At 32.9% G+C, this 25,005-nt stretch overlaps 1 long non-coding RNA gene across 2 annotated transcripts in view; it reads left to right on the top strand.

Moving 5' to 3' along the window:
- The first annotated feature begins 231 nt into the window (after positions 1-231).
- The window catches only part of LOC122481298, a 57,397-nt gene continuing 32,623 nt past the window's right edge, over positions 232-25,005 (top strand). The window contains exons 1-2 of one of the 2 annotated variants that reach the window (XR_006296814.1): positions 11,904-11,983; positions 18,650-18,691. This is a non-coding gene — a long non-coding RNA (uncharacterized LOC122481298). Of the gene's footprint in view, positions 311-11,903; positions 11,984-18,649; positions 18,692-25,005 lie in introns of those variants that run through there. The other variant, XR_006296813.1, reaches the window with a different exon arrangement.

Genomic DNA, 25,005 nt, shown 5'->3' with positions numbered 1-25,005 from the left:
TCTGGAGACAAAGAGAAATGTGACCTGACCTTTAACACATTGCTTTTGGAGAATCCAAGGTTCTTCCACTTATTGGCTGTGTGATATCTGGCAAGTTATATAGCCTATCAGGCTTCAAGTTCATTACTTACTCTTTATTGATAATGTCTACTTCATAGGTTTGTGTGGGGGGGAAAAAGGCAGATATACAGTAATCATTAAATTTCCTTCTTTTATTTTTATTTTTATTGTTTCAGAGAAATCCACCATTAGCTCTTGAAAATTTTTCCTTAACCATGGTCTCTTGGAAATATTACCTTTATGATTGTAGGTAAGCAGATTTTGTTAAAATTATTCTTTTTAATCAAAGAGTTAAAATACTTTAAAACATTTCATTGTTGTCAGTGGTTGAGTGGTGAGAGGGGCAGAAAGGATTTGAGGAAGCTTGCGTTTCAACTCACTGCATTAGAAATAAACTGCAGCTAGAAATATCTCAGCTTGTGTATTTCTTTGAGTGAAAGATTTTTTGTAAAATTTTCCTTTTCTCCATTGTATTTCCATGAACAGGAATGAAAGCGAGTGCTGATTCACTTGTCCTCTATATAGCTCCCTTTGCCTCTTCTCTATTTAATCTTGCAAGCATAGGATCCTGGGATCCTCTTATGATTTTTTTCTCCTACTGAGTAAAAACTTAGTCCTATATATGATACTGGTGAGATAGTTCAAAAATGTCAAAATTCAGTCATTTGATTGTTGACTTGAATTGCTGTTCAAGAAATACAATATAATTGTTGAAACCATGTATTTGAAATGGAACTTTAAATCTTCTGATTATTTTTAAATAATTATTTAAAAAATTATTTAAAATTAAAAAAATATTATTTTTTTTAAAAAATTATTTTAAAATTTTATGTATCAAACCATCCTCATTACTGTTGTTGCCTAATTCTAGAGAAGAAATTTTAGAGGTGCTATTTATTTATAAAACCTCAGAAAAAAATGGTTAATGTCACTCTAGACCTGTGGGTTTTTGAGACAAGTATTTCGGTTGAAGCAGGATAGCATTAGGAAGAGCACTACCTTAGATGAATGTGCCAGCAGAACTCTTCCAAAAAGAAACAAAAGAGTGATAACATGTTTTAAAAATGTAAGTTAAACCTTTTCCAAAAAATTAATATTTGACATAAAAGAGGTTGTTATAATTGCTAGAATGGAATACACACTGCTATGCATTACAAAATAATTATAGACAAATTTTATTTGGATTAGAAATTCATTAATGATAGGTGTGTTTTGAAATATTAGTAATAAAACCATGTTAGGGTAGCATTAAAAACATTAATTTGTGATCCCCAATGGATTATTTACATAAAGTATCATAACTGCTTAATGACAACTCTTATATTTATAAATTTTATAGGTTATATAGTAATTGATGGATAGCCAAATATTATCATACCATCTTCAAACCATCCCTCTGAAATAAGATATTATACTTATTCTTATTTTATAGATGAGGTAACTGAGGTTCAGAAAGATTACATTTCCCAAAGTTACCCAGGCCAGAATTTGAACCCAGCTCTTCTAGTTCCAAGTCTTTTGAGTTCATATCACACTCTAATACAATAAATAATAAACACTGTGATAATGTGAAGAGAAAAGTGAAATGAGAGTTTAAAATCTGGAGTTTGCTCCTAACTGTATCATTAACTCACTGTTGAACTAGCATGAGAACTTTTGAGTCTACACAGAGAAAACTGAAGCCTAAAGATTTTAATTTGCCCAGTCCAGTGTTTGGGGTTGAATAGACAGTTCTCACCTGGTGATAATAGGAAGGAATAGTAACTACAAATTAAGGAAAATAAAATGATTATTTGAACCAAATGAGTTATATTAGGAAAAAATTTAAAGAAATATAGCTGAGCAACAAAAAAAAGTGAAACATTGGAGAAAAAAAATGACATTCTTTATAATATGCAGATGACCAAAGCAATTATCTTCCTGGTCTTTTCTTTCATCATATTTTCTCCAGAAAATGGATTAATCACCCTTTTTGACTCACATTTCTTTAATTTTTTTAATGTTTATTTATTTATTTTGAGAGAGAGAGAGAGAGAGAGAGAGAGAGTGAGCAGGGGAGGGGCAGAGAGAGAGAGAGGGAGACAGAGAATGGGAAGCTGGTTCCAGGCTCTGAGCTGTCAGCACAGACGTGGGGCTCGAACGCATGAACCATGAGATCGTGACCTAAGCTGAAGTCAGATGCTTAACTGACTGAGCCACCCAGGCACCCTTCTATCCATTCATCTATTGATGGACACTTGGCAGGCTCCACACTGTCAGCATGGAGCCAGATGTGGGGCTCTAACTCATGAATTGTGAGATCATGACCTGAACTGAAATCAAGAGTAGGACATGCAACTGACTGAGCCACCCAGACGCCCCACAAATACTTTGTGCTTTTTAGGCAATTTCATCAGAATTCCACTGTTGCCCATTTTGAGATTTGGTACATAATAAGTTCTAGAAAGTAAAGCCTCTCCAATTTTTGAGCAAGAGTTTCATCAGCTTTTCCTGGCTAAATACAGTGTTTAATTGAGATAGCCTATGTAAGTCTGAAAGCTATTAGCTAAAAGACAAAAAGAATACACTGGAAAGGAAGAACAATCGACTGTATTGTGAAGCCCAGCTAAAATGAAGTTGACACCGGGTTTGCAATTTTCTCTCTAGTCAAATCTAATCAAAGAAAATTCTGAACCTTACCTAAAATAAAATTACTTACAATCAAAGGAAATGTAAGTGAATTTGCCCAACTTGATAATCAGTTTTCTGAATGAGAATCGAATATATGAAAGATTCACCAAATTAGAAAGCGGCACAGTAGAGATGTTAGCAGTATTTCAAAGTGAGGAGTGAATAACAGTCCTGTAATCCCAACAGAACAATACACAATGGCCAGTGGAAGAGCTTCTTGTTCTAAACTATATTCCACCCCAAAAGATAAATCATATTCTGTCTCCACATCTTTAAAAAATATGTTCTAAAGTTCTTCCTCTCCTATTCATCTCTCCAACTGAATTTTGTGTCACCAACTAAAATCCTACACATTCATTAAGAATCCTCTCAAAAGCTACATATGCCATGATTGAAGCATTTCCCCCCACCCAGTGGATTCAAAACAATTCCCTCTGTGGTTCCACAGCTGTTTCTTTATTATACAAAATTAAATCACTTTGATAGTCAACAACAAATTACAATTTGTGGTATATATGTATCGGTATAGGTATCGGTATCTATCCCCTTTTAATGTGCTTGAAAGCAAAGAACTTACTTGGTTAATCTTTCAAGTTCCCACATTATCCCATCTATTCTAAGCAATGCTATGTTTTCAATAAATGTTTGTTCTGTTGAATTCACACTAAAATGTATATTCACACTATTTATATATCTTAATATAAGATTATTATATTTAGGAAATAATAGATTTAGAAAGAGGTAGAATAAGATCAGCTGGGAAATGATTCATTAAAATGTACAGAAATAGATGTCATGAGGAGTGAAAATAATTTCCTAGTTGCTAATTTATAGAAGGTAGGCAATTAGCTGGCCTGCTGCTAAAGTCATATCTAGTGCATGTATGTAAATGCATGTATGTATTGTCCACTATAGAATAACTTAAAATATTATTGTGATTCTCAGTCCTGGAAATGACTATAGGTAATTGAACTGTGACAACTCTGTTTTCATAAATCCTGAAACCTATTGAAGTTACATCTGCCCTGGAAGATTATAAATCTTTCTTAACAAGAATTTTGAGGCAGTTTTTAACTTGTATTACACAGACATGACATTTATTACTACACACACACACACACACACACACACACACACAAATTCCTATTGACTAAATAAACACAAGCTAAAATCTTTCTATTTAATTCCCTCATTAAACCAGATAATTTTATTTTCCTTCAAGGTTATTTTGAGAGAAATAGAGAGAGAGAGTGGGAAAAGGGGCAGAGAGAGAGGGAGAGAGAGATAATCACAAGCAGGCTCTGCACTGTCATTGCGGAGCCTGATGCAAGGCTTGAACTCACGAATTCTGGGATCATAACCTGAGCTGAAACCAAGAGTCTGATGCTTAACCAACTGAGGCACCCAGGTGCCCCCAAACCAAATAATTTTAAACATCATTGTTCACTTTTTATTCTATGTGCTATAAATATTGGTTATGTTATATATATTAAGCAGATTTCTTCTCTGATCATATTATCTTGATATCTTCTTCAGAATAATTTTAACCTTAAATTTTAAAGATTTTTTAAACATGAATTAAATTTTCCAGTGAAGAATCCATTACTGTTATTTGTCTTTCTTTTTTTTAAACTGAACAGAGGTGAATTTATAACAGCCTAAAAACAAAGTGAAGGCTCAGTAGAACATATACAGTATTCTGCCAAATTTAGTGATGTTAACATGTTGTTTTTTTAATGTTTATTTATTTATTTATTTTGAGAGAGAGAGAGAGAGAGAGGGAGAGAGAGAGAGTGTGTGTGTGTGTGCGCGCACAAGTAGGGTAGGGGCAGAAAGAGAGGGAGAGAGAGAAAGGATCCCAAGCGGGCTGTATGCTGTCAAGGTAGAGCAAGACACAGGCTCGAACCCACAAACTGTGAAGTCATGACCTGAGCCGAAATGAAGTCGGGCACTTAACCAACTGAGTCACCCAGGTGCCCCAACATTTTTTTTTGCATCTGAATTATTTCATCATGAATGTATTCTGACAAGCATAAATGGCTTTTCTTCATAGACACACAGGGTTGTTATTTTAAAAGAGAATGAAAATCAATCAAATCATCAAAGTTTCTGTGGAAACAAATAGCTTTATTTATCTTCTTTAGATAATCAATCTGTGAATATTTTATGTAATTTCATTAACAACAGTGAAGACTTCCCTTCATATTTTATTGCCAGAGATACTCTTTTACTACATATTTCTTCTCTTTGTAATGAAAATTATGTCTAAAAAACAGATTTGCTTTTTAAAATATTTTTATTAATATTTTAAATGCATTTTTACATTTTATTCATTCTTCTTTCTTCACATATTTAGTATTTGATTTCTTCTGTAATTGGAATTTGTTCTTAAATATTACTTGATGTGCATTAGAATTACAAATTTCACTTCTATTATGCTGCTATATGCTCTTACACTTAAATTCATTGACTTACTCTTTTCTCCTTTTTTTGGTCTGACCTTGAATAATTATTTCTTCTCTATTAAATTTGTTGACTCACAATTTACACTTTGTAATACTTAAGAACCTCAAAGTCAAACTGTACTCCAAGTACATTTGTGAAAGCCTCATAAATGTGAATATAAGTTCAAAGTTGGGAAATAAAACTAAGACTTAGAATTTTTTTACACGGCACTCACTTTCACACAAAAAACTTACAAGTATTTAAAGTCTCATCTCCTCATAAAACTTTCCCAAGTTACACCCTACAAATCTTGAATCTTTGCCCTTGAATTCCTATAGTATTTCTCTCCATATATATTTTTTCTATATTATCTTCTAATTGTTTTATAACCTTGGATAAAATTACACAATCCTTGAAGATATTGTTAATATTGTTAATATAACCTTGGATAAAATTACACAATCCTTGAAGATATGGTTAAGGTTGTTTTTGGTATTTTCATTATTTGAAATGCCTGTCACCTTGTGATTGTATATTGAGGTATTTCGCACATTGATGAAATGAGATAATTTATGTAAAATATGTCATTAATTTGACCTCTATCGGCCATGGTTGAGGCACCAAAGCAGAAGTAATTTACAACCTCATAATATCAGTTATTTTGATTCAACCTACATGTTAACAATAATGTTTAAGATGGACAACAAAGTTTTAGTATCTATCCTCTTAGCGATGTCTTATTGGCCAAACAGCCAACTTTCCGTCATCTAGTAATTAAAATATTAGATAGGCTATCTTCATCAGTGCAAAAGCGACCTTTTGCCCCATTGCTCTCTAACCAAAGCCACTTTCCTTCTGTCTGAGTAGTCACTTCAGAAGCTACAAGTCACAGAATGTATGAAGATCTCTGCTTCTTCCTCAGGATAGCATTTCTGCTGTAACAAAATCATGAGGTACAAATTTTATTGAAGCAAATAAAGGAGCTGGGTACTCACTGAATCCTACCCACAGAAGAAGAGTTGTATGCTTAATTACAACAGAGAAGAGCCTCAGTTGTTCTCTGAACCAGGATCTCAATTGTAGTATCTTTAGGTTTGTATCATTGTGATTGCTTTAAGTCACACAGTTTTAAAATAATAACAGACATTCACAAAGCTTCTAGTAGGTTTCAGACATTGCGGTATGATTACATTTAATCATCCTATAGGATAGTAACCCTCCAACCCCATGCTTGGTACTGGTATGTTTTATCACTCTGTTTTAGAGAAGATGAATTTAAATAACTTGGTTTAGGTAACCCCAATAACAAGTTTATAATGAGAATTTAAATATAAATACATCTTTCTTCAAACTCACATTCTTCACTAACCCATGTTGCCTCCACAAATCCTCTCAAATATAAAGTGTGAACTAATGGTATTTTCTTTTTTAACTTACAGCACTTATTCTTTTCACTTATAATATTGTGACAATTGGAGAAATTAGGTAACTTCTATTTTGGAGTATTAATTTTGTAATCTAGAGACAGTTAGCCAAGGGATTCAGAAATATCTTATGAATATGTTTTGACTTAGTTTTCCAGGTCAACTGTTGGCATTAATTTTACCAGTATAGATATCTTTATATCTTTGGAAATGAACATAAATACCTTTTAGATCATTGTTTACTTTTCACTGTCATTTTATTTTGAGATATATCATTTATAATCTGACATTTTGATTATGTCTTTAAACAGCTACAATATATATCATATTCAGTCAAAATAGACGGTATAATCAGATAAATTGAATAATTCTCTATCATCACATTTTATTAGTGCTGATAATAACTCAAAAACATTCTATGAGGTTATTCTGTCTTAGCTCAATAGAAATACCATTGCTGTTTATTCACTATGTGCTTTTAGACAGCACCTAAATATTTTTCACTCATTCATTCACTCATTATGTATGTTGCTTGTAGGACAATAATTCTCAAACATTATTGACTCACAACTCATCAGGGAAGTTTATAACTGGCCCCATCTCAGAGATTCTAATTCAATAATTGACAAATATAGTCATTATGAAGCAGATTAACACAAGGACCATACTGTTATAGGAAATGCAGCTAATTAATATCAGTCACTTAGCAAATAATATTTATTTAGTGAAAAAGTGTATTTGTTTCAATGGCATATATTTCTGCCTTTTAGTATTCTTCAATTTATTTAGGGAGATAAAATTACATATAAATTTTAGGATATCTGTGAAACAATCATCAAATAGCATTTGTTCAGTAGTTTCTAACAACTGTATTTTTCAAAACATATTCTTTATTACCTTTCTTTTTTAAATAATTTATTTTTAAGTTAGCTAACATGCAGTGTAGTCTTGGCTTTAGGAGTAGATTCCCATGATTCATTACTTACATACACTACCCAGTGTTTGTCCCAACAAGTGCCCTCCTCAATACCCATCACCCATTTTTACAATCCCTCCCATCCCCCCACCCACCCACCCATCAACCCTCAGTTTGTTCTCTGTATTTAAGAGTCTCTTCTCTTATGGTTTGCCTCCCTCTCTGTTTGTAACTTATTTTTCCTTCTCTTCTCCTGGTCTTCTGTTAAGCTTCTCAAATTCCACATATGAGTAAAAACATATATCTTTTTCTGACTGACTTATTTCACTTAGCATAATACCCTACAATCAGTTCTCTCCATGTTGTTGCAAATAGCAGGATTTCATGCTTTTTCATCGCTGAGTATTCTCCTTATTTCAACATTACTTTCCCTGACCATTTTCACTTAGGATATATACAAAAAGGTAATTTTTCATCTTTTCCTACACATAGCATAAAATATTGACAGCTGGTTGAAAAGTGAATAGTCCATAAATATAAATAAATTATTATTAGGCTTAATCAAGTATCTTATAACTTGATTTAATCTATAGATTGTTTTGTCTTTTAAAAATGATTCTATCCTTAGAATTTTGAATTCTAAAGAATTAAATTGCTGTATCTAATTAGCATAAAGCCCAGAAAATATGTGGTTTATCATTTTCAGTTTATTCCTTGTTCTGATTCTGAGAATAAGTCATCAAAAATGTGGTAAAATATTAAGTTGGATTTTGTAATTATATGTATTTAGTTCTGATATATGCATAACCATCTGGGTTTATTTGGCATGTTATATGAAAAGTTAAGTAATCTTTACCAAACTAAAAGTTATTGAAATATTTATGAAGGTTGACATGTATCTTTCATCACTAACAAAATGAATGCAACTATCAAAGAAAATATCTGAAGATCTCGCCAAGGGAAAAGTAAACAAATAAATAGTTAATCATGGGAGAAATAAGCAGGATTAACAACTACAGACATGTACAAGATCGTTTGTATTAATTATAGCCAAATTTTGATGTGTCTCATTAAATTTCAGTCACAAATTTTATTCAGAAGAGTTCATTTAAGTTGGCTTTGCATTGAGCATTGTTGTAATGTTTAAAATCTGGACAATGGGCTTGAATCAGAGTGACAGTAAACAATGTCATGTTTTCCGGGTAACATAGGGATGAATTTCAGTCTGGTCTTATTTGAAACCTCATTAATGATGTGGGAGTCAGAGTAAATAGAGTACTAATGAAATTCTGACATGAGCTCAGATTGGCAGGGAGTGACTTAAAAAATGGTCATTGTTTGAGACGACCTTAAACAAGTAGAAATTTGGCATGATAGTTAAAACACATTTAATTTTTTAAATGGGATAACTGAGGAAATTAATGGAAACTACAATGTGAGCTCAATCTTTAAAAGGTATTTTGGAATTAAATAACAGGAAATACTAAATTAGAACATTTTATTCTAATTTCACCACAAAATAGTTCCATAGATAATACAGCATGGCATTCAAAAGTTTAAAAAGTTAATAGTTTATATTACACATACAGATATCCACATATCTATTTGAAAACCTACAGGCATTTTTCTGTACTTAATACTCTGGATGTATCTACATTATAGCCCCTCAGAGACTGAACTTTAAATCTTGTTGTCGATGTTGGCTAACTCATTCCAAGAAAGTTGTAGATGAAGTGGCAGGAGAGAAAGAAAAAAACCCATAAAAAGCAATTAAGAGGGGAAAAAGGAATAAGAATTAGGAAAGAATAGCATTGGAATGACACCTTTGGGAAAAGAGAGAAGAATGCCTTCCTGGAATCATTTATATGAAACAGAAGAAGGGAAATAAACAGTAAAACATGAAATTTAAAAGAAATATCAGGACAAGAGTGGTAAAATAATGGAAAGAGTAGCATCTACAAATGAAATCAGTTTGAAAATAACTTTCACTACAAAGATTATCTTTTTAGAGCAAACAGATCTGTCTCTAAGTTATGTTACAAGCTCAACTGCCCTATTTATTACTATCCAGACTCCTTTCTACTCTGGTAATTTAAATATTTTTGTGACATAAACCTACACATTAATTTTTTTAAGGCCTATTTAGAACCTATTGGTTTATTTGTCAGTTCCTGAGCACTTTTTGCCTTAGGCAACTTCTACATTTGGTGTTCTAGAGTTTGGTTGAGTTTTAAGAAAACCATGTACGAAAAATAAAGACGTATTTGTTTAGGGCATGTGGAAGAGCTCTATTTTTGGTGTCAGAGCAAATGTATTTGAAAGAGTACTGAATTACAAGTCTGGTCAGACAGATTATATTAGTTAAGTCACCAACCACATTGATCTTGGATAAATTCCTTAAACTCTTATTTAATTGTGAAATTGTAGAGGTAGAATTAGATGATCCAACAAGTCTAGTATTCTATAGGTAGGAAATAAGTCCTTTGTCCCTCTTATCATCCAAGATATAGGAAATATAGACAACATTTTTAGGAACACTGAAAATAGGGGCAATGTATTAATCAAAAGATTCTACTGTACAAATTACTTATCAGCTAACTAAACACTATATCAAGACAGTACAAATAACATACTGAAAACAATCTAGAATTCTGAAGATTAATGGGACTTAAGTGTGGATATTTAAAGACAGTTAGGAATTTCCTAAAAACTGAATTGTAAATATGAAGAGTAGATCCTAAGTAAGCAGAAAGAAAAAAGTGATCCTTTAGGGTCTACTGTTATTAAAGCTTAACTTTTGGTTCTTGTATTTAAATTTTTTATATGGAGTTTTGACAAATGCCACTTGGAGGCACTCTTATACTGTAGTACTGTACAATTTATACTATCAGGATGTCATATAATGAAACTTTCAGTTTTTATTTCCTTTTTTAATTCTAATAATCACTTGGGGATGGGTAATTAACACTGGTTGTGGTATTTAAACTTTCACATTATTCATATTTATCACCTTGTAATTTTTACTGTTGTAAATAATCTCCTCTTTATCTAATAAAACGGATTTCATTCATTCCTGTAAGGAATGGAAGATTTTAGGACAACACCAAAGAATTACTTGAAGATAAATTTTGGTTTACAAATTAATGTCTATTTTTCAAATTAGAAATTCTTACTATTTTTTAAATTAATGTTTATTTAAATTTGCTATTATCCAAAGTAGAACAACAATGAGAATTCAGAGACACTCTTGATGAGAACCAATCTCTTTAATCATTTGAAAAAAATTATGGAAAATATAGACAACAGGATTAAAATTACATTACATATACTAAAATATGTAATGGAATACAGAAGCATGTACAGGAATATACCTTAAAATTGATTTGCACAGGAAAACTAAAGTTCATAAGGAATGAAGTCATGTTATTTGAGATTTTCTTACTTTTATTCATTTTTATAAAGTTAATTTATTTTAAAATTATATAAAATTATTTCTATACATGTGAAGAATATGCATTGTTCATACTTTTCTTGGTTTCAAATATATTTGGAAGATGTTGAATGTTACATTAGTAAGGATATGAATTTTACCTCATTTCTACCTTAATCTGAAGATAGAATATATAAAATAATGCATTAGAAGTAAACATTTTTTACTGTTACTTTTGCACAGGATATTTTAATGTTCTTATTATAAGCAATGTTATTATAACATTCAAGCTACACAATTAAAATTTTTATTTTTATCAACATTTTAATTAATTGGTAATAGATAATACTGATTAAAATAGTATATTTGACTATGCATGAAATGAGTAAACACTAATAGAACTCATGTATATGTGAATATGTTATGTTTGAAAATATTAATAATTTAATTCTTTAAACTCTTGTTAGTCCAATGACATATTGAAAAGGATCTGTCGTCTGGATAACTTCAGTGGGAAGGAGTTTGTTCGCTAACCTGACTTGTTGATTAAATCCCCACCCACAGTTTTGGGCACTGGCTCCCTATTCACTCTTTTGACATTCATTCCTTCTTAAGATGATTATTCATTTCCAGGGTCTTAACAGCTAAGGCATTTATGTTTGTCAGCACTACAAATCTTGCTTTGCCCTATTGTTCTACACAATGAAACATTTCTTTAATCTAGGAATTTGATTAATATTTGGACAAAATCTCTATCCAATCTTTATCTCTGTCCAGATATCTCTATCTCTATCATCTATCTACATCTTCTTTTTATTAGTTGGGGTTTTATTGGTTGGAATTAATATATCATATTAATATTAATTAATACATATTAATATATCATTGATTAAAAGCTAACAATTGAGGGCAAAGCTTACTTATTTAAATTCATACATCAAAAATGTACTCTCTCTAGGAACTTAATGGAAAATTATATTTACAGCTAAGAAAACCAAAAATACTGATGACTGAATTTTCCTCTTTGCAAGTTAATGGGTAAGCATTATATAAAGACAACATAATAGTGAGATATCTGTGTGTTCTGGTTGTTTATTTTTGTGTACTGAGCCACTGCACAATGGCTTAAGTCAATAGCAGTCGTTTATTTGTTTACAAATTTGGGGAATGGGACTCAGGCCAGTTCTTTCTCGTCGCATGGGGTAGCGGCAGACACTGGTTCAGGCTGGGGCATAGAGAAGAATGTTTTACTCAAGCACCTGGTATTGAACTCCCTCTTTCCCACTACATGGTATCTGTCTCCATATGGCAGCTCAGGGTAGCCGGAATTTAGTACATGATGGCTTAATGCTTCCAGACCAGTGTTCCAAGAGACAGCAGAACATGCATGGCCTTTTCTAAACTACCCTTGGAAGTCATGAAGCATCACTTTCCATCATGTTCTATTTGTCACAAAGGTCTATCCAGTTTCAAGGGGAGACATGGATTTTACCTCCTGATTTAGGACTGTTAGAAAAAAATCACATTTTTAACACAGCTCTTTTATCAAATTTTCCAAGCAAAGATAAACCTCAACTTTACCCAAATCACAAACATCAACCCAGAATATTTTAATTATAAATACATTCAATTTACCATTTTGTACACTTTGAGATTCCTAATCCAAACAAGTATATATCTTCCTTCAAATGAATAGTGATTTTCTTTTTTTTCCAAATTTAAAATTAAATCTTTTTATTCTATACAAATGAGAAAATATTTCCTAAATCTGTAATGTACTGTGATTCTCTGATTTTCTGTTCCTTTACATATTAGGATGAATTCCTTAGTTGTCTAGTCTAATCCTCTGCATAAAGCCTAAATACCTTGACAACATTCCAGATAGGTGAAAATCAGCTAATGTCCAAATGCACACAGGAATTATTGACTGACTCAGGGAAGTCCATTCACATTTTACCCAGAAACAATAGAACATTTCTTAATTTTTTCCAATTTTACTGAGAAATTATTGAGATACATCACTATATAAATTTAATGAGTACAGCATGATGATTAGATTTACATATAGTAAGAAATGATTACCATAGTAAGTTCAGCTCACATTCACCTTTTCTTACAGATACAATAAAAAGAAAAGAAAGAAAGAAAAAAGGAAAAAAAATGTCTCCTTGTTATGTTAAATCATGATTTACTCTCTTAACTTTTCTATGTATCATATAGCAGAGTTAGCTACTCATCATGTCTTATGTTATAACCCCAATACAGTAAAACCTTGGGTTGCAAGTAACTTGTTCTGTGAGTGTTCTGCAAGACGAACAAACATTTTTTTCTTTTTTTTTCTTCTTTAATGTATATTTATTATTTTCAGAGATAGATCATGAGCAGGGGAAGGACAGAGAGAGAGGAAGACAGCATCCAAAGCAGGCTCCAGGCTCTGAGCTGTTAGCACGGAGCATGATGCATAACTTGAACTCACAAACTGTGAGATCATAACCTGAGTCAAAGTCAGATGCTTAACTGAGCCACCCAAGTGCCCCTAGACAAGAAAACATTTGCAATAAATTTTAACTTGATAAACGAGCAATGTCTTGCAATACAAGTAGTATGTGAGGCCACGTGCCACATGATCACAACTAAGCCAATGATTATTGAAATTCACTTTGATATAGGAGTGCTTTGGATTACAAGCATGTTTCTGGAATGAATTATGCTTGCAAACCAAGGTTTTATTATACTTATTTATCTTATAACTGAAAGTTCATACTATCTACCTTCAATTCCCTCCTCCACCAATGTCCATCTCATAACCACAAGTCTATCTCTTTTTCTGAGTTTAAGATTTCATTTATAAGTGAGATCATGTAGTGTTTGTCTTTCTCTGAATTATTTCACTTAGCGTAACAACTTTCATGTCCATCCATCTTATTGCAAATAGTAGAATTTCCTTGTTTTTTTATGGCTCAATAATATTCCATTATATATATTATTTCTATATATTCTAATATATTATATATTTCAATATATATTATATTTCTGTATTTCTATATTATAAATTGTATATTTAAACAGGTAAGTTATTACATATAACATCCTTGTCCATTTATCCATTGATAAACATTTAAGCTGTTTCCTTATCTTGACTATTTTAAACAATGCTGCTATAAATACGGGAGTGAATATATTTTTTCAACTGTTTTCATTTCCTTTGGATATATTTCCAGAAGTAGAATTTCTGGATGACATGGTAGTTTTGTTTTTAATTATATGAGAATCTTCCATACTGTTTTCCATAGTGGCTCTATCAATTTACAGTCCCACCAACAATGCACAAGGGTTCCTTTTTCTCCATTTTCATCCCAACACTTGTTCTGTTGTCTTTATGATGAAAGCCATTCTAACAAGTGTGAGGTAATTATCTCCCTGTGGTTTTAATTTGCATTTCCCAAATGACTACTAATGTTCAGCCTCTTTTGATTTACCTGTTGGCCTTTCATGTATTTTCTTTGAAAAAACGTCTCAGGTCCTTTGCCCATTTTTGTATTGGATGTTGTTCATTTCTGTTGAGTAGCATAAGTTTTTTATATTTTTTGGACATTAATCCCCTATTGGATATATGGCATGAAAATATTTTTCCTGTTCTGTAGGGATTTTTTTCACTTTGTTGATGCTTTCTTTTGCTGTGCAGAAGCTTTTCAGTTTGATATGGTCCCACTTGTTGATTTCTGGTTTTGTGGCTTGTGCTTTAGGTGTCATATCCAAAAATCATTACCAATGCCAATGTCAAGGAGCTTTATTTCTATGTTTACTTCTAGGAGTTTCATGGTTTCAGATCTTACATTTAAGTCTTTATTTTAAGTTATTTTTTTTTAGTGGTGTAAGATAGAAGGTCCAGTTTCATTCTTTTACATGTGAATATCCAATAGTCCCAGCCCCATATATTGAAGACTATCTTTTCTTTATTGAATATTTTTGGTTCCCTTGTCAATATTACTTAACTGTATATGCATTGATTTATTTCTGGGTTTGTGATTCTGTTCCATTGTTCTATTTGTCTATTTTTATGCCAGTAACATACTATTTTGATGACTATAGCTTTATAGTATACCTTGAAATCAGGAAGGGTGTTGCTTCCTGCTTTGTTCTTTTTTCTCAGGATTTCCTTCACTACTTGGGGACTTTTGTGGTTCCATATGAATTTTAGGAGTTTTATTATTATTCTTTTAACTTGGTACAAAAAATCATCAGAGTCTTTTGACAGAGACTGCTTGAATCTTTTTTAACTACTGACATTTTAATAAATTAGTCCTTCCAATTCATTAACATTGGATACCTTTACATTTATTTGCATCTTCTTTGATTTTATTCACCAATGTCTTTTAATTTTTAGAGTAGAGATTTTTACCTCCTTAGTTAAATTTATTCCTAAGTATTTTATTGTTTTGGGTGCTATTGGAAATGTGATTGATTTCTTTATTTCCTTTTCAAAGAATTCATTGTTAATGTATTGAAACGTTACTGATTTTTGTATGTTACTATTGCATCCTTCAACTTTACTGAATTCATTAATTAGATCTAAGAGTTTTTGGTTGAGTCTTTAGGATTTTCTATATATAAAAATATCATATCATCTGCAAATAGACATAATTTTTTTTCCTTTCCAGTTTTGATACCTTTTATTTTGTTTTCTTGCTCAATTGCTCTGCCTAGGACTTCTACTACTATGTTGAGTAAGAATGGTAAAAATGGGCACTCTTGTTCTGTTCCTGATCTTAAAGGAAAACCTTTTAATCTTTCATTGAGTGTTTTCAATGAGTCTGGAAGTGCTCCCTCCTCTTTGATTTTTTGGAAGAGTTTGAGAAGGATCAGTGTTAATTCTTTAGAGTTTGGTAAAATTCACCAGTGAAGCCATTAAGTCCTGAGCTTCTCTTCGTTGGAGATTTTAGATTACTGATTCAATATCGTGACTAGTAGTTGGTCTATTCAGATTTTCTATTTCTTCCTGATTTAGTGTTGGTAAGTTTATGTTTGTAAGAGTTTTTCCATTCTTCTAGGTTGTCCAATTTGTTGGTGTATAGTGATCATAGTAGCCTCTTATGGCCATTTTAATTTCTGTTGTATCAGTTATGTCTTTTTCATTTATAATTTTGTTTATTTGGGCCCTTCTTTTTTTTCCTTAGTCTAGCTAAGGGTTTTCAGTTTTTAATTTTTTCAAAGAGCCAACTTTTAGTTTGCCTAACCTTTTCTATTATTTTTCTCCTCTCTTATTTATTTATACTGTAATCTTTATTATTTATTTTCTGTGCTAAATTTTATTTCCTTTTTTCTTTTTCTTTAAGGTATAGTGTTGAATTGTTAACTTAAGATCTTTCTTGCTTCTTACTGTAGGTATTTATTGTTATAAAACTCTCTTTTAGAACTGTTTTTGTTGCATCCCACAAGTTCTGGTACATTATTGTTGTCTCAATGAACTTTTATTTCCACTTTAATTTCTTCTTTGATCTATTGGTTGTTCAGAAGAGTCTTGTTTAATATTTTATGTGTTCAGAAATTTTCCAGATTTCCTCATTATTGATTTCCATTTTCATGCCATTGTGGCTAGAGAATCTACTTGGCATGATTTCAATTTCAATTTTCTAAGACTCATTTTATGGTCTAAGATATTGTTTATCCTATAAAATGTTACATGTGTACTTGAGACGAATGTGTATTCTGCTATTGTTGAATACAGTGTTCTGTATATGTATGTAAAGCCCATCTGGTCTATAGTGTTGTTCAAATCCACTGAAACTTTCTCTGTATATAATCTATTAATTATTGAGAGTAAGGTATTAAAGTCCCCAATTATTATGGTATTAATACTATTTCTCCCTTTAGCTCTTTTATATTTTGCATTATATATTTAGGTGCTACAATATTGGGTGCATAAATATTTACAGTTGTTATATCTTCTTTATGTATTGACACTTTTTTTTTCAACGTTTATTTATTTTTGGGACAGAGAGAGACAGAGCATGAACGGGGGAGGGGCAGAGAGAGAGGGAGACACAGAATCGGAAACAGGCTCCAGGCTCTGAGCCATCAGCCCAGAGCCTGACGCGGGGCTCGAACTCATGGACCGCGAGATGGTGACCTGGCTGAAGTCGGACGCCCAACCGACTGCGCCACCCAGGCGCCCCTGTATTGACACTTTTATTGTTATATAATGACCTTCTTTGTCTCTTTTTACAATTTCAGTTTGAAATCTATTTTGTTTGATATAAGTATAGCTACACACACACCCTTTTAGTTCATCACAATTTGCTTTAAATGTCTTTTTACATTGCTTCACTGTCAATCTGTGTGTTGTTCAGGCTAAAGTGATTCTTTTATGGGCAACATGTTTTTGGATCTTGTGTGTGTGTGTGTGTGTGTGTGTGTGTGTGTGTGTTTAATCCATTCAGCCGTTCTTTGTCTTTTAATTGGGGAATTTAATTTATTTACATTTAAAGTAATTATTGATAGGTTAAGGACTTACTATTGTCATTTTGTTGTTTTCTAGTTATTTTGTAGATCCATTCTTCCTTGTTTCATATCCTTTTGTCTTTTACATGTGTTTTGATGTATTATAGCATCAATATGCTTTGACTTATTTATCATGTCTTTTTTTATTTTTTCTTTTTCTTTTTCTTTCTTTTTTTTTGTCTAATTACTATAGGAATTTCACTTTTGGTTACCATGAACCTCACATAAAATATCTTAATTTTCCCAATTGGATGGGGCAGGAACTACCTTGAGCCTTGGCTATAAATTAGTCCCCTGCCTGTGTAGAGCATGGTAATGCTTCATATCTGGTATTGGCCTTGTTCTGGGGACAATCAATTCTGCCTGTCCTCCTCTCAGCTCAATTGTTTCTGGGCTGCACTGTTTCCAGGAGTTGTCACCAGACCTTCTGATCAGTTGGGTTAGAAAATGCTTTCAACAGTGGGTTGGGTTGTGATTCAGCTCCTTGGCTGAAGGTGGGCAAGCAGGGCTCTACAGCCACTAAAACTCTTCACTTGATCATCTAAATGAGGCAGATCTATGCTCTGACAGCTCTCTAGTCATAGTGTGCCCCATCTTAGCTCTGTAGATTAACAAATCTCCTGGTTGGGTAATTACTTGGGCACTGCAGGTATGAACTCAGTATGCCAATATCCATGTGCTGGTTGTTGCCAGCTCCTTCCCTCTTCTCTTTTACAGTCAGACTCTGGGTGGTTGAGCCCCAGATTCCTCTGTAATCTCCATAATGCAAGATCAGGTTAGGGGTGCCCACAGGCAACTCCAATTCTGAGGTACTGGTTGTACTCCCTGGGTCTTCTTTTCCCACTGGATACTGGAGGCAGAGGGGAGACCTCTCCACATGACGTCATGCTAGCCTGGGGGAGGGAAAATGTGGTCAATGTGTAGCCTCTTCTCTTACCCTTTTAATGTTTTTTGGTTTGTTTGTTTTTTGTTTTTTGTTTTTTTTGTGGGGGTTTTTTGTGGCCTTTTTGGTGCACGGGAGAGGGTTACTTCAGCCCCACTTTTGTGTTCTAGGATCTCTCAGTGGTATCTTATTTGTGAATAGTTGTTACTTATTCTTATTCTGAATGAGATAGAAGTCAGAAACAACCTATGTCACCATCTTGGTGATGTCGTTCCTTCTTCCTTAATTTAAACCACCTTCTGCCTGCTTCTCTATCCTAGGTTCAAAATATTGAACCTGTACCTGATGACATCAGTGGACATGTAAGTGTGAACACATCCCAGTGGTTGGTTAGAACTTTGCATTATTTAAGACTGTGACTTCCTGATCAGATCACCTGCATCAAATTTTAAGTAATCTCTACAATGTAGGTCAAGCACATGCCAAAAGCCACTTCCCATTTCAGCACAAAGATCCACTTAAAAATTCATCTCTGCTTCACCCCTAAATTCCAAAATCGGTAACAAAATTTATTGGCTGGAAAAACATGCTGCTTAAATGAAACAACAAATGTAAAAGACTGACATACAAACTTGTCACCAACAATGTGGATAATAAATAGAAAAGTACTTGGCTTATTGCTCTGGCCCAGAGGATGATCCAAGACTTGAGGAGCTGAATGAAAGCCAAGACTCTGTTACATTAAAATTTTTGAGAGTGCTTTTGTCCCCATGTCCTTAAATTGAAAATTCTATTACAACATTGGAATCTGTTCATCTTGTTATGTTTGCAGTGATGTAGAGGGGATGACCACTCTTTTCTCTGCCCTCATACAATTTCCATGTTGCCCCCTCTTTTTGACTGAAAATTGAAAGGAAGCAGTAAATACAGTTTAATTGTACACAATGCCTATGGTACCTAGTATTTAAAAAGTCAATGAAAATTTATTCAATAAATATATATTTACTGAACAAATTAGTAAAAATTTGAAAACTCTTTTTTGTCAAAAATGTCTTGACCTCCAGTTTAAAAACAAAGAAAGAAATTTCCATAGATAGTCTTCTGGAATGGAAAGGGGACTATGATGTAACTAGATTCAGCAGGATGACCCTTCCCTTTTTAATCCTAGAACAGTCATTGTTTTAAAATATTTTGATATACATACAAAAGTGATATCCATTCTCACAAACCCTATTATTTCCCCAAAACATGTCTACCTAGCCTGCCCAACTTTTTCCAACTTAAAGAAGAAAAATGCAGAGACCAAGTCTAGGGGAAATATTTAAACAGTAATTCTTATGCATCGAAACCATATTTAACGAAGTCTGTCAACTGGTGGGCTTCTTGCTGGCAAGAGTGAATGAAATCCCTATCATATATGAAAGTAAATAGTATGTCAAGGAAAGAGGAAAGGAAGGTCATGCAGTTTTTCGTGAAGATGTTTTTCTTTGCTAGAGTACTAAATATTCTTTTGGGAAATCATTATGGGATTGAGATAATACACAACATTTAGAATCAGGTAGACATGAGATCAAATCCCTGTTTTAACATTGACTTTGGAAAGTTACTGAACTTCTCTGAGCCCATTAACTAATTTGTCAGTACAGTTGTTGTGAATATTAAATCATATAATGTAAGATTATATGAACTAGAACAGTGTCTCTCCCATTCTGTTTCTCTTCTTTTTGTCATCAGTAGTTTATCCTGGATAATTACCATACCTAGGAATTTATAATTGTGGCATCAGTAATGAATGACAGATATCTGTCAAAAACTGTTGAATCTGAGAAGATATACAGATGGCCAAAAGACACATGAAGAAATGCTCAACATCACTAATCATCAGGGAAATACAAATCAAAACCCTAATAAGATATCACCCTACATCTTTCAGAATGGCTAAAATAAAAAATACAAGAAACCAAGTGTTGGCAAGGGTATGGAGAAGAAGGAATACTTGTTGGTGGGAATGCAAACTGGTGCAGCCACTGGAAAAGAGTATGGAGGTTCTCAAAAAATTAAAAATAGAATTACCATATGATCCAGCAATTCCATTAATGGATGTTTCCCCCCCAAAAATGGAAATACTAATTCAAAAAGATATATGCACCCTTATGTTTTCTGCAGCATTATTTACAATTGCTAAGAATGGAAGCAGCCTGAGTGTCCGTCAATGCGTAAACAGATAAAGAATGGAATGTTCCTCACCCATAAAAAAGAATGAAATCTTGCCATTTGCAACAACATGGATGGAGTTAGAAGGTATAATGCTAAGTGAAATAAGTCAATTAGGGAAAGACAAGTACCATATGATTTCACTCATGTGTGGAATTTAATCTACTGTTGTTCATTCACCCCCATTTCTGAAATGTCAGCAGAATTTTCATTGTTGTTGCTGTTGTTATCAAGAAGGATGAATATTTTCAAATTACCACTATGGCAGCAACAGTTGCACTTTCCAGATACTACATATGCACCACCACATCCCTGTTCCCCTTGACCATCTAACACATCCTGGCCTGCAGACTTTGGGCAGCAGGGATGTGTGCCACTTCAAGACAAAGCTTGGAAAAGCCAACAAACAACTCTCAAGCTCTCTCCTCTCCTAAAGCAACAGCAGACAAGGACTCATGCTGATATGATAAAGTCATAGATCAGTTCAGTCTCAGTTGCTGGGGCCCTACTTGTCCTAAACAGTTGCCCTAATCCCTAACAGGTTACATGCAAGAGAGATATAAACTTTTGTTTTGTTAAACCATAGAACCCTTGTGATTGTTACCACAATATAACATGCTCTGTACTAATTCTCATGTGAGATATAAACATTATGGCCTCCATCCTATATCACTTGACACTTACTTTGCCCATGTAAACAACTTGTAAATATATCAAAGTACAACTGGGAGGCTAAGATAAGTTAAAAGTTAGGAAAATATATGTGTATATGAATAAGTTCCTTAAAGGGACTAGGGCTTCTGGAAGACCACAATAACGGAGGACCATTACTAATCCTCATTAATTGTATTATCATTAAGTAATTATGCTGGAGGAAACTAATGAGGAGATGAACCTAAAAGCTGGGAAATGGTATAGAGCACATACCCTTTTACTTTGAATCCTGCAGATCCACCCGCAGACTGAGGAACCTGCAACATGCTCAGGGAAGTCTAAACCTATCCACTGACTTTACTTCTTTCCAGTTTATATAAAAGAGTACTAATAACTAATAACTTATGACTTAGCCCATAGTACAAAGTTAAAAGTTCAAAAACCTTTTTTTAAAGCAAAATTATGTAATATACTAAAACTGGAAGCAGCAGTTGGAAAAAGCTTAATCTAAAAGTCTTCATTTTTACAAAAAGACCTCTGAAATGAACTACATTGGAATTGAGTGATAAATTCCTGGAGCTTTTAAATTTTCTAAGAAAAAATAAGTAGATTCATAACTACATTTAAAATTTGAAGTTTTTTTTATCGAATTATTTAAATGCAAAAGTTTTTGGTTATTAATGGAAGGCTGTGTGTGGATAATGCCAATGCACATTTTTAAGTCTAATGAGCTATCAATATGTGAGTCGAAAATACCATTTCTCCAGTTATTTGAGTTGATTTAAATCCAGTATTGATGCATTTCATTTCTTCCCTCAGAACATTTTAAAGACACAATCCAAAGGACTTTGATTACTTTGGTTATTTCTGATTTATTTGAAATATTTAAATGACTAGTTTTAACATAGACCTGTATCATATAATAATTGCCATTGGCTAGTAATTTAGACTGATGAGAAGCTTTTTCCATGCTGTTTTCTGAAAATCTTAATTCACTATCTTCTCTATTAGAAACACTCTTGCAGAGATACTTTCACTTGCTTATGCATCACTAGGTGGATTTATGCTTCTGGTTTACACCTTAACTGGTGCCTGTTGCTAATTTGACCAGCCAACTGGCGGAACACTTAAAACACTTTCTTGTTAAAATGACTCAACAGAGGTAGAATTATGCACTAGAGCATTAATCAAAAGACCATCTGTTCTAACAAGAAATTTTGCAGTTTCCTAGTTGTTCTCTGAAAATTTAGTGAGACATCTAGGTTACAAATCTCAGCATTTGCATAATATTGACACAGATTATAGATTAGTTTGAAGTGTTTATAAGATAGAGAATGTATAATAATATGTATATATAAAGATAATTTTAGCTCTTCTAAAATTATATCCAAATTTAAAATGTAATTATTTCAACATTATTCACTCTTCTATGTTTTAAAATACATTGCTTAACTATATAGTTACCAAAGTTGGATGGGAATTCCTGATTTCAGATTAAAACCTAAGAAACAGTACATATTCTTTCCGAATGTGTCCTGTAACACCTCACCAGTGGTTATCTGGGAAAATGTTTGGTCTTTCTGAGAGCAGGGATTTAACATTTCCTTTCAAAAATTCAAGACCCTAGAAGAAAGTGAAAGCAGATAATAAATACATGTGGGTCCTAAATGCTAAAATGAATCAAGAATTGTTTCAGCTGCAAGTAGTACTACTCCCATCTCAAAACTGCTTAGACAACAGGGACACATGACCTCATGTAACAAGATCCCAAGGGAGGAAGTTCCAGAATTCATTAAATTGATGGCTAAATGAAATCATCAAACATACAATTCCTCTAATCTTTCTGCGCAAGCATCCTCTTCCTGTCAGCTAATGTCCTTAGATTTGACCCCTTTTGGTGTTACTAATGAGCTTTTAGCATCCCACCCTCACATAACCATCTAAATGTCAAGAAGAAAGAGGATGTGAACCTCTCCAAGAGGGATGAAATCTTTTTCAGAGGCTCCTAGATTTCCTCAACGGAGTCCTTGTCTGAAATTATATAACAAAACCCTTCTTAAATTCTTCTTAAATCAGGCTTGAAAGGAGTGAACTGCCCTGATATTCAGTAATCAAGATTCACCCTCTAGGTAGGTCTTAAGGAGGAGCCCCTTTTTCTAAAGCTGGTAGCCACCTGGTGTCTTAGGTAAATCTGTGGTTAGATTAACAAAGAAAAATTAAGGAAGAATGGATATTAGATAGGTGACCAATAGTGTTGCTCTAGAGCACAATGGGCAAAATGGGATGTTTTGGTACTATTTCCCATTTGCAGAATCATCATCACTATTTAAAACTTGCTAATCCTTCCAATGATTAGTATTGTTGTATGATTAATACATAGTTAAGACTGAGCATTTCAATGGAAACATCATTATAGTCATGAAACACTAGAAAATACATTGGGCGCCTGGGTGTCTCAGTCAGTTAAGTGTCCAACTTCAGCTCAGGTCATTAGTTGTTTCAGATCCTCTGTCCTCCTTCCTCTGCCCCCCGCCTCAAAAATAAATAAGCATAAAGAAAATATATATGGAGAAGAAAAATAATGCTTTCTAGTATTAGCAAGGGACATACCTGAGTACCCTTGATGTAGCTAAAAAGAATAAGAAAGTTTTAACATATTGGGGCAGTAAATAGTTTCTATTACAGTATAAAAGAAAGTTATTTGTTAGTCTACACTCAAATGCTGTTCTTAAAAATCTATCAATGTGTATTAAATATCCTGGTTAAAAATTAGCTCGAACACTAAGAAGATATTCAAATGTAGAATATTATCCCTAAGTTGTTATTAAGAAAACATAATGGCATTAACTACATTGTAACTTTTAGGTGTGGAAGTTTTAGCATACAGAATCATTAACAGCCTTTTTTTTTAAGGAGGGATTCTCTAGCTAAACTTTTGTGCTTATAATTATAACAATAATACTTTGAGATTTTAAAATAAGTAGAGAATTCAGTAACAGGAAAACTTGTCCTTTATAGTATCAGTTAAATACTGACACATCCAATATTAATGTGGTAGAAATGTATCTTAGCTCAAATCAGACCTGCATCATTGCTACCTCCTGATATCACCTAGAGGGCATCCTTCTGGCCAGTAGACATAGTTCTGGGGGCATAATAGAGGTACATTTGTTTGAACAACAGATGACTGAGGTTGGCTGACTTGGAAACCCCTTAGAGCTAACAACTGCAGTGAATTCTCCATCAACTTTTATTTTCTATTTCCTCAACTTTAACACCTTGATCTTAATACCAGCAAATGGAGTATAAGTCTTTTGACTTATTCAAAGTTTGTTGCACACTTTGCACATTTGGTTTGGATGAATCATTGACTAGGTGGCTATTGTTATAAGACAGATAATGAGTGGGTAGTAGTGAAGTTATCTTAATGTCTGGAGAATCTTCTTTTTATCCCCTGTAGTTCTAAGTTCATTTTCTTCTCTGATCTTCAAATAGGTTCTAAAATTCCACCTTTTTATAGAAGACTTAATAATAGGAGGAAAACCAAAAATTCAGTTGTGACCTTACCTAGTTAAACATTAAACCCTAATTAGCTGTCATTGTTCACTGTCTCAAAAAATTAAATAGAACTTCTTTTTAGAATGTATATTCTTCTATTCTTGCTTTTTTCTCCCTTATCTCATCTTTTTATGCAGTGATGATTAATATATGACAGATATTATTTAATATTAATTATAATTATTTTATATAATTAACATATTATAAAATTAATTATATAATTAATATAATTATAATTCTATTAATTAAT

Source organism: Prionailurus bengalensis, chromosome C1 (assembly GCF_016509475.1).
Source record: "Prionailurus bengalensis isolate Pbe53 chromosome C1, Fcat_Pben_1.1_paternal_pri, whole genome shotgun sequence".
NCBI classification, from domain to species: domain Eukaryota; kingdom Metazoa; phylum Chordata; class Mammalia; order Carnivora; family Felidae; genus Prionailurus; species Prionailurus bengalensis.
This window is presented reverse-complemented; position numbering and strand designations above follow the sequence as displayed.